The sequence below is a fragment of the Periplaneta americana genome, chromosome 16, assembly GCF_040183065.1.
Source record: "Periplaneta americana isolate PAMFEO1 chromosome 16, P.americana_PAMFEO1_priV1, whole genome shotgun sequence".
Classification (NCBI taxonomy): Eukaryota; Metazoa; Arthropoda; class Insecta; order Blattodea; family Blattidae; genus Periplaneta; species Periplaneta americana.
Genome location: NC_091132.1, coordinates 162,555,718 through 162,569,101, shown reverse-complemented (window position 1 = coordinate 162,569,101; position 13,384 = coordinate 162,555,718). Strand labels below are relative to the sequence as shown.

Genomic DNA, 13,384 nt, shown 5'->3' with positions numbered 1-13,384 from the left:
TTCTTCTTTTGCAAATTGACCACAAGTTCTCAATGGGGTTGATGTCGGGTGAGTTGCCTGGCCAGGGGAGTACCTGAATATTCTTCTTGTTGAAGAATTCTGTAGTTTTTCGAGACGTATGGCATGTGCCAGGTCTTGTTGGAACACACCTCTGCCATCCGGAAATGATTTTTGCAGCTGGGGTACGATTCAGGTTTCCAATAAGTCAATATATTTGTCAGAATTCATCATTCCCTTGATAGGTATTAATGCTCCAGGCCCTTCATGTGTAAAACAACCCCAAAACATTACTTTAGGTGGGTATTTGGGTGCTTGTTGGAGATGAGCTGCTGTTACTTTTTCGGATCCTTTCCATACGTAAGAAACATGGTGGCCGTGGACCTCGAAATGAGACTCATCGGAAAAAAGTACATTCTTCCAGTCATTCACTGTCCAGTGTTGATGTAATTTTGCCCACATTAAGCGTTTTTTGCACATAACAGGGGTTAGCAGTTGCTTCTTAATAGGCTTACGAGCCCTTCGTCCAGCTTCCAAAAGCCTACGCCGCACTGTTGTGATATGAATATTCGCCCCAGTGGCAGTGGTAGCCATTAACTCGCGGGTTAAGTCGACAGCAGTTAGTCTAGGATTTAATTTACTTTTCCTGACAATTAAACGATCATCTGCAAGTGAAGTCTTCCTTTTCCGGCCACAGTTTCCTTTTTTCTGGGGTGTGATGGATCCAGTCTCCCTGTATCGTTTTATGATCGAATTAACAGTAGCCAAACCGATGTGACATTCTGCAGCAATTTACCTCTGTGTCATAGAAGAATGCTCTGCTAATGTTATAATTTTAGACCGTTTTCGTGGAGTTGTATCCATTTGTGAAGACGACAGAATGTACACAGGATTGCAGTATTAAGTCTTCAAGACAACTGAAATGCTTATAAGTACAAAACGACAGCCAAAATGTCATATATTATAAAAAAAACTAATAACGACAGACCTTCAACAATGGAATTACACGTACTACAGATGTCAATTAAAGCGGTATGAGCAGCTGTGAGGCCAACAATGACAGAAAATTTAAAAATATGTCGTGTTCAGATTAATTTGCACGCTACTGTATTTAGCATGTGAATGCGATTATGCCGGTGAAATGAGTCCGGGGTTCAGCACGAAAGTTACCCAGCATTTGCTCATATTGGGTTGAGGGAAAACCCCGGAAAAAACCTTGCCCCGACCGGCTTGCTCATTACCCTGCTGATGATAGTATGTTCGAATTCATTGTAAAGCAACATTTTCTGTAGATTCTTTAATATTCTGATGCAGTGGTTGCATTTCATTATTCTCCTAATCTTGGAATGACCGATTCTTAGAGCAACAATACTTGAGCTATAGTCAGAGAGTAGTACAATATTTTGGAAATAACCACTAGGTATGGGAAAATAATTGAAGCGTTGGTTGGAACAACGTAAGTTACAAAATTTTCATTCGGCTTGTTTCCGTGTGTGTCATGTTACCTTGCTATACTCCCTGGCTTGCAGCTGTCAATCAATGCAATACGTGAAATTTTTCCATTCAAAGGTTTGCTACTCTGGAACAATGTTGTATGGGTACACATTTTTTCAGCTCCTGCAAATTTTACCAAGTGTAACTTATAACTTTGTTCCAGCCGACGCTTCAATTGTTGCAGATCAGCAAGTAGTGCTTGCAAATCATCATTGTAAGTGGTTAGCTTTCCAAGGAAAATATAAAAACGAAAGATTATTTACAGGTTATTCCATTTTCTAAATTTTAACACAAAGGTATGAATCAGCATAAACATTTGAGGCGTTCAGAGCTAAAGTGAATCAAGTCCATGATAATAGGACTTAAAGTTAACTTGCTCTAGTGGATTACCTAATTTGACTAGCAATGATTTTATTGCTCCATTCTCAAATTATAGATTTATAAAATATAAACAATTGTGATGTTAATTGATGTGATGCTTTGATGACTTGATCCACTATGGCTCAGAACATCGTGAACAAATAATCTGAGCCAAAAATGACTGGTGTGACCTACCGGGGAATACTTGGAATTAAGCCTTGAATTATTACTGCTCGGAAAAGATCCAACTTCAGATAATCAGATAATAAATTAAACTTAATTTATGCAAATTTGTGACTTGATCCACTTTAGCTCTGAATGCCTCAATTCTATTCCGGGTACTTTGTACAGATTATTTCTATTGCTGTTTGTTTGATTACTTCTTGTCCTAAGTCTGTAATCTAGACATAGAAAACTTCTGATATGGAATTCCAGTAGGAATAGAGGAGATACTGAGCTTAATGCCAGCTCTGGTACTCTGTATTCCTCTTTCAGTTGTAGGACACTTTTAGTATTCCTCATTCTTCAGATTTCGGTATTGCTGTTAGTATGTATTCCAGTACTTGTGACGTGGAAGCCTTCATAGTTTTTCATACTCTGTTATTCCTTTTCCTTCATCATCATATTCCTTTGGCCTATTGATTTTTAGACATTGCTTTACTGATACTGGAGTAGTTTTAAAACCCACTGTGGTTATTCTTTCATCTTGGTTTTGGACTTTTTCAAATTTATATCATTTGGACCCTGTTTCTTCAATTTTTTTATTTTATTGGGTTATTTTACGACGCTGTATCAACATCTAGGTTATTTAGCGTCTGAATGATATGAAGGTGATAATGCCAGTGAAATGAGTCCGGGGTCCAGCACCGAAAGTTACCCAGCATTTGCTCGTATTGGGTTGAGGGAAAACCCTGGAAAAAACCTCAACCAGGTAACTTGCTCCGACCGGGATTCGAACCCGGGCCACCTGGTTTCGCAGCCAGACGCGCTGACCGTTACTCCACAGGTGTGGACTGGTTTCTTCAACCTTTGTTAAATTATAACAATGTGTCATTCCATTTTAACTGTAAACTTAACAGCTGAAGCATTTCTTCAACTACTGTTAGTACTAACAGGCTGTTAAAACCCATGTTAATTTAACTGCCCAATTTCATGCAGTTAAATCATTTAACTCTCTGTTAGCATAGAAGTATCCAATATGGCTGGTGCGTTAGATGCTGAACTTATATATCTGGATTATTTAGAAAATGATATTCAAGAATACATAAACAGAGGGGATGATTTCAGTGATTTGACAGACCAGAAGTTCATACAAAGGTATAGGCTATTTTCTGCCAAGCCTCACTTTTCGCTTTCAACTTAGATCCGTTTGTTTGTTTATTCTCATTAATTGGTTTATACTGCAAAATAATTTCCAGCAGAAGGTTCCTTTCGAACGAAGAGAAATTAGTCCCATGATTTCTTTTTGTTCCAGTGTTTTCCATTTCATAACAGCAATACCAATACACCACTCCACGTTATTGTGATACAGACGAGGAAAGAAGGAGAAATCAAATCTGAGGGAATAGAAAGACTTCTATCCTCTCTGAATCAAACAACGGAAACAAGCGAGAATCTCAATTTTCAGAGTTCAAAAAACAGAAGTGAGCCTATACTTGGTTATAGGTTATGATTAAACTCTAGAAACTCTGGTCCTAACAGAGAGTTAACAAACAGAATGTTAAAATGTGAAATGTCAAGTTGAAGAAAACGCAATATTTTTAACAGCAATTCATACTTTTAACTCACAGTTAATTAACACTATGTTAGTTGCATTTTAACAAAGGTTGAAGAAACCGGGCCTTGGTGATGGTGCAACTGACATTTCAGAGCTATAAATGTGAAACTTGTTTGATGTAAGATTTGTATGTTGTATTTAGTAAGTTGAAATGTAACAAATTAAGTTTGAATGTAATTTATCTGATATTAATTGAGATAATACATGATTAAGTTGATGTGTAAATAGTGTTAAGTTCGTGTGTAAGTAATTAAGTTCGGTATTTAAGTTGATGTCTGTAATTATGAAGTTCTCATGTAAATAATTGACATTCTGACTGTGAAACAAGCGGGTCTGGGTTCAAATTCTGGTTACAACAAGTTATCTGGTTGAGGTTTTTCCGGGGTTTTCCCTTCAACCCATTATGAGCAAATGCGGCATTGGACCCTGGACTCATTTTGTTGGAATTATCGCCTTCATGTCACTCAGATGCTAGATAACCATAGCATTTGATTAAGCCTAGTAAAATAAATGAAATTGAAAAGAGATTGGATTTATATTTGAGAAGGTCCATTCCAAACCAGATTAAGTCCACTGATGTAATTTTTTCAAGAGAGAAGAAAAACTGTTTATGTGCCAATTTAGGGACGTAAATTAAAATACTAAAATTATTAATTTGATAAATTTATTGTTTATTGTTAATAAAATAACATGGACAAAAATACAATCTTAGTTCTTCCCTGAAGGAGTAAAAAAACTCGTGCTCAGGGAGTTATCTAAACACAAAGATAATTATTTGACACAAACTGGGTCAAGGAAAAAAAATTACAGGAATAAATTAAATTTAAAAATACAATTTCAATTTTAACAATTTAAGTCATACAAATACATATACATATTAAATCAATATATATTCTTTAAAAATTAAATTCGTAACGCTATTTTTTAAATTTCTGATACTAAAATGTTCCAATTTTGGGTATTTATCAATTATTTTATTGTATAACCTTGGACCAAAGTAGGTACCATGGCTCAGAGCTGTGCTTGTGAAACACTTTGGTTCCTCTAGTCGTATAAAATCGGATCATTTAGTTTCATATTTATGATGATACAATTTGAATTTATTACGATTTTTATGTATGAAGATTAATAAGGCAATATAATAAATCTGTTTAATTTTCAAAACATTAAAATCAGTAAACAAAAGCTCGGATGAGTAAGCAATTGGTTTATTAAGGCATATTTTAATTATTCTTTTCTGAATAAGTATTAGTGGAGTGAGATTAGAAATACATGCATGTCCCCACCCTAAAATTCCATACTGGAGAATGGATTGAAATAAAGCTAAATAAATGAGACGCAAAATATTAATTGGTAAATATGACCGAAGTATAACAAAGATATGAATTGTTTTACGTAATCTGTTGCATAAATATGTAATATCTTTGTTCCATCGTAAGTGTTGGTCGATTGTAATGCCTAAATACTTAACTTCTGAGGATTCGGTTAATATGGGACATTCAGAATTTTGAGAAGAACAATCTGAATGATGAATTTTGCGCCTAATTATTGGAAGAACTTAATTTTTTTTTCAGAATCAATAATATTTTAAATCACTTTTACATCAGACTGTCCTGAAATTCAAAAAATATCATGGACTTAATACGGTTTGACGTGAACATAAAAAAGAAAAGAATGTTCTTCATTATTTGTAAAATTCAACCAAAGTAATTGTGTAAGTAATAGTAACACTCCTTATAATATTGAATGACAAAGGTATAATGTTCCTTTAATGATAACGATCTTGATCAGCTTTCTTTTTTGTTGAGAAAATGCATTCCTTGACCCTGTGTATATCGTGTTCAGGAATTGCACAACAGTGGAACCGACGTTCCCTATGCTGACATTGTGGTTCGAATAGTGTTAAATGAGGATCTTTATGAACGTTTCTGCAGATTGAAACAAGAATACTCTATTGTACATTACATGATTATTGTAGAAAAAACTTTTTTTAATGAAAATTAGTCTCCTAAAGACCTATTCGTAATTATTAAAAAAATATATAGTAAAAATATTATACCGAAGTTCACTTTGTTGCTGTCATGCTGTTTTCTTCTTCACCCTTTTCCCGCTTCCTCTGCTGTTCTCACCTATAGACACTTCTCCCTTTAAGGCCCATAACACACTTGCAGAGTTTTCGCCAGCGAGAAATGTGTTGCGAGAAAATTAAAAAATTGGTAACATGGATTCAAATGGACGTCCACACACTGGAAGAGATTCTCGTTCGAGGCAAAAACTTCGCGCGAGTTTCTCGCTGGAATTGGTAGCTCAGCGAATTTTCTTGACACATTTATCAAAGATGTTTGACATTTATACTCTATGACGATTGAATGTGGAAAAAGATATCACAGGTGGCGATGAATTGTATTTTTTATTTTAAAATGAGGAGAGATGGCTGATAACTGGAGTCAGAAACTTATAGAACTTGTACGATGTCACCCATAGGCCTATTTATATGATACATGGGATGAAAACTATAAAAACACGAAACTGAAAGAAGAAATCTGGAGACAAATATCAGATTATCTGAAAATAAATAGGGCTATATTTTATTTTGATGAGATTTAATAATATTGATTAAACATTTGAAATAATGTATCTATTTGTCTTAACAGTTTACATAATTTTAATCAGAATATAGCAAAGAATTCTCTATCATATCATGAATGGCAAAAAAAATTGTGGTCCATTGAACCTGAAATAACGCCTAAACATGTCATCATTCAAATCGAAACCAGTGTCCAAAACTCGCCCTTATTTTCGTAAGATACAATGTGATTTTCAGGTATTTCTGCCTTTAATTTTAGGCCTACTTCTTCTTTTCATGAACAAAATATGTTCATGTAACTCCATTTCCTCATCATCTGAATACTCAGATTCAACATAGCGTTCGTACGTAATTTGTAAAGTATACGACAATATACGTACAGGTTATATATTTAAGTACGACAATATAAGTAAATACATAACCTATAATATTTCCCCCAACGAGTCATTACTATAATCAGATAAATGCTTTCTGCATGAAGGCAGTGCATAGATGATCATAGCGAGGTGCAGGGGCGGCTTTCGAAGAGGGGCTGCGGAGCTGCAGCAACCCCAGACATTTGTGGCTCTTGTCTCGTTTTATGTTGTGAAATGCATTTATTAAACAGTCTCTATTTAGCAGCTCGAATTTTTTTTTTTTTTTTTTTAATTTCGCTCTCAATGACATGCACGCAATCGTTATTGAAGTCACTTTCCTCCCCTGGTGCAGCCAGAGCGAAACCAGAGACAAGGACTATGAGTGAAGCCACTTCCTCACCTGCCAGTTTCATCTCGCATGCTTTGTGCGTTAGTTTTACCCCTCCTCCCTGCTGCCCCTTGCCGTGAATCCAGAGTTTCCAGGCGCTGCAAAATTTGCAGCAGTTTGTCAGTAGTGCGCAGTTTTAAATACATTTTCTTTAACGTTGTGAGTATAAGAAGTACGACAATGTTTAATTCTGTACAATATTTACAGTCTATTCAGTTCAGTACCTTAACAATTCACGAGAAATGTGAAATTAAGTGCCCATCAGTTGAATCTCATAATGGAAAGAGCCGCTAAACAAAATACAAAGCTCGCATATTTTTTGATAATGTATCCAGTGTCCCTGCTTTCGTCTCTCGATCTCCATACAGTCTGTATTAGATTAATGTGTTTCAAAGACAATTCCATCAGCTGGGGCAACAAGATGGATTTAAAATAAGAACAGTAAATGTTGTTCATGAGAAGGAGCCATTGCTAGAATGTTTTCAAACCATAATGGAATCTGAAACATCTAACTTCACAATAAATGAGGCAAGCGCCCTGGTGCGTACTCTTGAATATCCTGAATTCAATTTCTGGCTCAGTTATTTTTTTAATTTATTGATGTATTATGTAGATATATTATACAACCAACTACAACATCGCCAGTTAAATATTTCTGAAGTTCAAATCTGTATATAAAAAATTAAATTCACTCGCAACTGCAGGGGTTATATCAGCATCTCCAGTGTGCCGGAATTTTGTCCGCAGGATTCTTTTAAATGCCAGTAAATCTACTAGAATGAGCCTGTCTCATTTAAACACAACTTGCATGATAAGGCGCATTGAACTAATCTTTAAATAAAGTAAGTTGCTTGGTTTATTTTTGTATGTAGCCCCCCTTAATTCAATATCCACGAGCCGCCACTGGCGAGGTGTGATCTGTGATAGCGAGAACTCGCCAAGTGTGTGGAGGAAGGCTCTTCGCATCTTTCTCGCAACGCATTTCTCGCTAGCGAAAACTCTTCAAGTGTGTTACGGGCCTAAGAGGTGGAACAAGTCAAGAGTTACACAATTTCTTGGCGAGATGAGGTAAGGCCGAGGATTCACCACATTTGCCTTATAGTTGGGAAAAACCCAACAGGTAATCAGTCTAAGCTGGGAATGTAACTCAAGCCCAAGAGAAGCTGCAGACCTGCAGGCAAGCGAGCTGCTGACTGTGTTACACTGGTAGCTCAACAGAAATATACAATACTAGTGGTTTGTGCAGCAAATACTGCAAACCAAGTCCATAAGAAGTTCAAATAAAAATTGTTCAGGTTTATTTTCAATGAAGAATACCAGACATTTTGAAAGTTATTTGCTTCCGTAATAGTGAAACGTACTCCCTCTGAATGTTTTTTTTTTTTTTTTTTTTTTGTTATGCCAAATGAAGTGTATAGTTCCAAAAGTCGACATCTGCCATTTTTATGAAAAATGAGTTACGATCATTTCTTCTATCTTTGGGTTGAAATACATTGGAAAAACACTATTTCATCCTCCAAAACTCGTTATGTCTAACATAAATCAAGCTTTAAAATATCGTCGCTTAAGAACCAATACCGCGTAACTGACAAAATGTAAATTTTACAGGAGAAGGAAAAAACGGAATAAAAACCATAAAAATAACGCAATAGTCTTGAAAAGTGGTTTATGGCTATGAAATATCATAACTAATTTGTAACTAAGTGAAAATGGATGATCATGGCCGTAGATATTTGGCCATGTCACTTACGCGGTATTGGAACTCTGCCGTTGACTACATTTTGTTAGTTACGCGGTATTGTGAGGCAACTTTAGCAGCTTCAGGACACATGTTGACAAGTGTTTTAAAATTTCCTTCTGGAAATATTATTCGTGCTCTTGTATATGTCAATGTGTTATCTGAATTGTTGTCCTACCGTCTGACTTGAGGTCAAGGTCGGAGGCTGTAGCTTGAATCAGCACTAGATTACGTTCCAGACAATGATTGCTGCATTCTTAGTCAATCAAATGCTGAAACTATGGGAAAGGAAAAAGAAGACACAGTTCAATGTTTATTGTAATAATAATAATAATAATAATAATAATAATAATAATAATAATAATAATAATAATAATAATCTGATACCAGGTACTTTATTTTCACACTACGTATTTGAATAGATAAGTAGAATTGTTACTAAGACGTTGCTGACAAATATAATTTTATAATAAAATAATGAATAATAATATTATTATTATTATTATTATTATTATTATTATTATTATTATTATTATTATTATTATTGACAATGGACTTTACTGACTTGAGAATAATGAAAATAAAATCATATAAAAATATAATAATGATGATAGTTTTTCAGGCACAGTATTCGTTGAAATAATTATAGGCCTATGCTGAAATCACAAAAAGTAATCCTTGAGTAACCCTAGTGTGGAATACTATCATAAAAACTATGGCACAATCGGTTCTATATACAATAATGTGACGGTAATTTAGGCAGGCTAGTAATGTTCTTTTTTTCCTGTGCTTTTGCACGAGAAGATGACTTTTTTGTTACTGAAGGGACGCCATCAGTACTATTAGCTAACCAATATCGCACAGTCATTCTTTAATTCCCAATGTACACAGAAACATCTTTTTGCAAACCTGAATTTTTTTCTCATCAACTTTTAGGTTGTAGACAAATGTTCTCTTTCTTCTCGATTCAGAATTTGTACTGCCAGATATTTTTGTAGGAGTGAAATCCACAAGATTTGATACGTAAACGGTCCTCTGTTCCCAAGTCATAGTTTTCCATAATGCCTGAAAGATGTGTCTTCTCTTATTAGAAATTAAACTACAGCCCCTTACTTTCGAATTTTGGCACATTTTATAACTACACTCTGGCCCCAAATTCCTTGCATCTCTTTCCGTATCATGTGTCACTTTGCCATCTTTAGATCTCTTGTAGCTAAGATAAGCTTCCTCTTCCATTCTAAGTTTTCTATTTTTCACTTTCTTCCACTTACCCTTTTGTGGCTTTGAACTTCTTTTTCTTTTCTGTCAAATTTCCATGAAACGCTTGTAGATTCTTCTCTTTACCTTTTCCTGACGAATGTAAAGATGTAGAATAAGTAGCACTCACAAATTCTTCGGGATCGTCTACATCTGAAGAGGCATCTTAAATTTGGTGTACATCCTTCATTGACATGGTATTATCTCCAGTTTCTGTCCTATACTATTTCTAGCTGTATTATTTTTTTTAATAGTGTTGCTTTAAATCATACCAGACTGCATAATACGTTCATAACCTTACCGATAACACTGGATGGACAATCCCTGATCTGCAGCAGCCCATTTTCAGGACGGTTTTCTTTTGCATTTGAATTATCAGGCAGTACACCTACGAATAAGATGAGATTACTAGTGTTTATAAATGTGATATAAATGGATTAAAAAACATCAATGTAGATCAATTTAGATCTTCCTTCTACCGGAGGAAATGGAAGGAACCAAGCTCAGCACCACTGAATGTAGCGCAAATTATTTTAGCGGCCCATTCATGATTATTTATATTAAGGACTTAAATTAACTTTGCTCTTTTGATTCCGTAACTGAAGAAAAATAAACGTTTAATAACTGTGATACTTCTTATGCCACACCTTCGTTAATGTTCACAGAAGTTTCTCCCGTCTTGAATGAAGAACATAGCACAGATAGGATTTCGTTCTCGCTAAACTGACTGTTGTCTGATTCATTGTCTATTTCTTTTATTGTATCTATAGGCCTATATAATAATAAAATATTAAATGTACTATATTTCAGTGAATGAACTTGCAATAAGATTCTGCGGCAATTCAGCTCAACTAACATTCAATTGACATTAGTGAAATAATTCTATTATATTTACCTTTTAAATAATTGAAACTGAACATTTCTTTAATCTTCTCAGAATATCACACACTGTTGATACAATTTTACAAGGCAGTAACGAGAACCAGTTTCCGTACTGAGGGCGCGCAGGGAGTAGACATAATATCTGTTGTCAGATACGCGGTATTTCCTACAGACTTCTCGTAACTTCAGATACGCGGTATTGCACCCCCCTCCTTCGCACGCAGGCCATTCATGCAACCAAATTCCCGCGCTTGTCAATGCATGCAGATGACAGTGGAGGCATCATCTGTGCAAAAAACAGTTTTGACCAAAAATGTCAGTTACGCGGTATTTGTTCTTAAGCGACGATATGGAGTTTTTTTTTCAAAACCCGACTTATTTTGTTAAGATATTGTTCCAAAACTCGACATATGCAGTTTATTCCAAAGTCCGACATTTACACTTCCATTGTGTGAACTATGAAGGCAGTAACGTTCCAGAAGTCGACATCTTTGCTCAAGACAAAGAAAGTGTGTGATTTCTTTATGCCACTAGAGTTTTCTTTTAGAATATCTAGAATATCATAATTCTTCAGTGCACGGAACTTACTGGGAAAATCGACAATGGAACTTTAGCTAAACAAGAATATTGGTACTTCAGAGCTGTGCAGATTTTTACAACGTGTTGACGTGTTGTGTGAGCTTCTTATAGAAGCAAAATTTTCATAGAATCTCACATACAAATTTCGCCTTCAGAGCCTGGGCGTGGAAGAAGGAGAGTCGGTGATACAAAGAACTAGACAAAACAAAGAAAAGGGATAGGAAGTTAAGTTTTATGCTAAGTGTAATGTTTGTATTTACAGTGATTGTGCGATGCTTGTCTGTATTTGATAATTTTTTGTATTGATTATTGGTAGCTACTCTCTCAGAACTCAAAACTTTACCCATAAACCAATGAAGTTTCCTAACTCAGTGTGATATCAACCACTTTTACAAAGTGTTTTACAGCGTCCCCAATAAGTTGATTCAAGATGAATTCATACTGAATACACAACAGCTGATTATCCTAAAATATATTTTGTTAACAGAACAGTGAGACATCAGGGGATGGGAGCAGGTCATGTTCTACCAGTTTACCGACAAACTTTCTTAAAAATCTTGCAAGTGTCAAAGAATTGGGTGGGACTTGTTTAAGTGGCATTTAAAAATTGGACTTCCGGCAGTAAAAAAAGAAAAGAAGAGGATACATGTAGCAAGAAATGTGAAATAAAGTGATATGCTATGAAAGACTTCATCAAACAATTAGGTACAATGAGTCACTCCATTTCCTCCATACCAACGGACAGAATTTTTTTTATGGGATTGAGAAGGAGGCAAAGAAGATGAACATTATGAAATCTGAAGATTACTGCTATATCTTCGACAACAATGACACCATAAACAAATTAAATATAGACTGTCCAGTTTATAACTGGAAAACGAATATACAAACTGTTTTGAAGCCAACAAATGGCTGACATTTCAAACTAAAATTCTGTAAAAGAATCAAGATAAACGAATAAAAAATGGAGTTGCGATAAGGGGTGAACAAAACTATAGAAGAATTGTAAATTTATACAAAGGATTTTGAAAAAGGGGAAAACGTACTCTGGATGGAAAAATCTCACTTGCAAAAAAACACACGCATAATCTATAAGGGAGAACTAAGTATTGTTAACAAATTACTTAAAGAAATCTTTAAGATAACTGGAGAGACATGGAAACTTTGGAATATTGCAAGAATATTACAGACCGTATTTATAATGAGGATGAATATGAAGAAGATTGGCTATCTGTGAACCACAGGGAGAAGAGAATTTCAGGATTTAAAATGTACACTTAATGAAGGTTAAATATAATATTCTGATGATATATATAAATAAATGACAATTGTTTATTATATTCCATGGATTCAATAAAATTAACAACTTTTTAGTATAAAATGTGGATTATTTATGGGAAATAATGTTATTATAATTTCCAAAATCCGACATAAATTTTATTGTTAGTTCCAAAATCCGACATATATTTTATTGTCAGTTCCAAAATCCGACATATGCAATAGTTAGTTCCAAAACACGACATGTCCAAATTTAATAATCTAATAACTCTTACAAACATACATACTTTTAGTTCAAACATGTAATTTTATCCTCAGCTTTACTATTAAAGACTATTATAACAATTTTCCTGCACATCTCAACACTGGAAATACTACAGATAGTTTTTTGGCTTTTTCTCTAATCTACTTAGAAAGCAAATTCGGGTTTTGGAACTATACACCTCAAATACTTTTCCTTGAATCTATCTGCCTTCAGTTCTTGAGTTTCAATACGAAAACGCAAATAACAATGTCAGGACAATCAGCGAGTTTTTCATGTGGGAGTAATGCAGTAGCTATTTCAGGTCATTGCGGATTGTAGATGAAAGTTAAGAAAATGTAAGGTTTGCCATGCTTTAAACAAAAGACTTAGCATCTTTGTATAGTTGCTGCATGTTTCGTGAACTACCCTGAAATGTGGAGGGCAGAA

The 13,384-nt window shown here is 34.8% G+C and overlaps 1 protein-coding gene across 1 annotated transcript in view; it reads left to right on the top strand.

The window, feature by feature from the left end:
* LOC138691695 (myb/SANT-like DNA-binding domain-containing protein 3) overlaps window positions 1–2,608 on the top strand; it is a 12,172-nt gene extending 9,564 nt beyond the window's left edge. The window contains exon 6 of the mRNA XM_069813945.1: window positions 1–2,608. This exon is cut by the window's left edge and continues 609 nt beyond it. The gene's annotated coding sequence lies outside the window, so the exon portion shown is untranslated.
* Window positions 2,609–13,384: the final 10,776 nt, after the last annotated feature.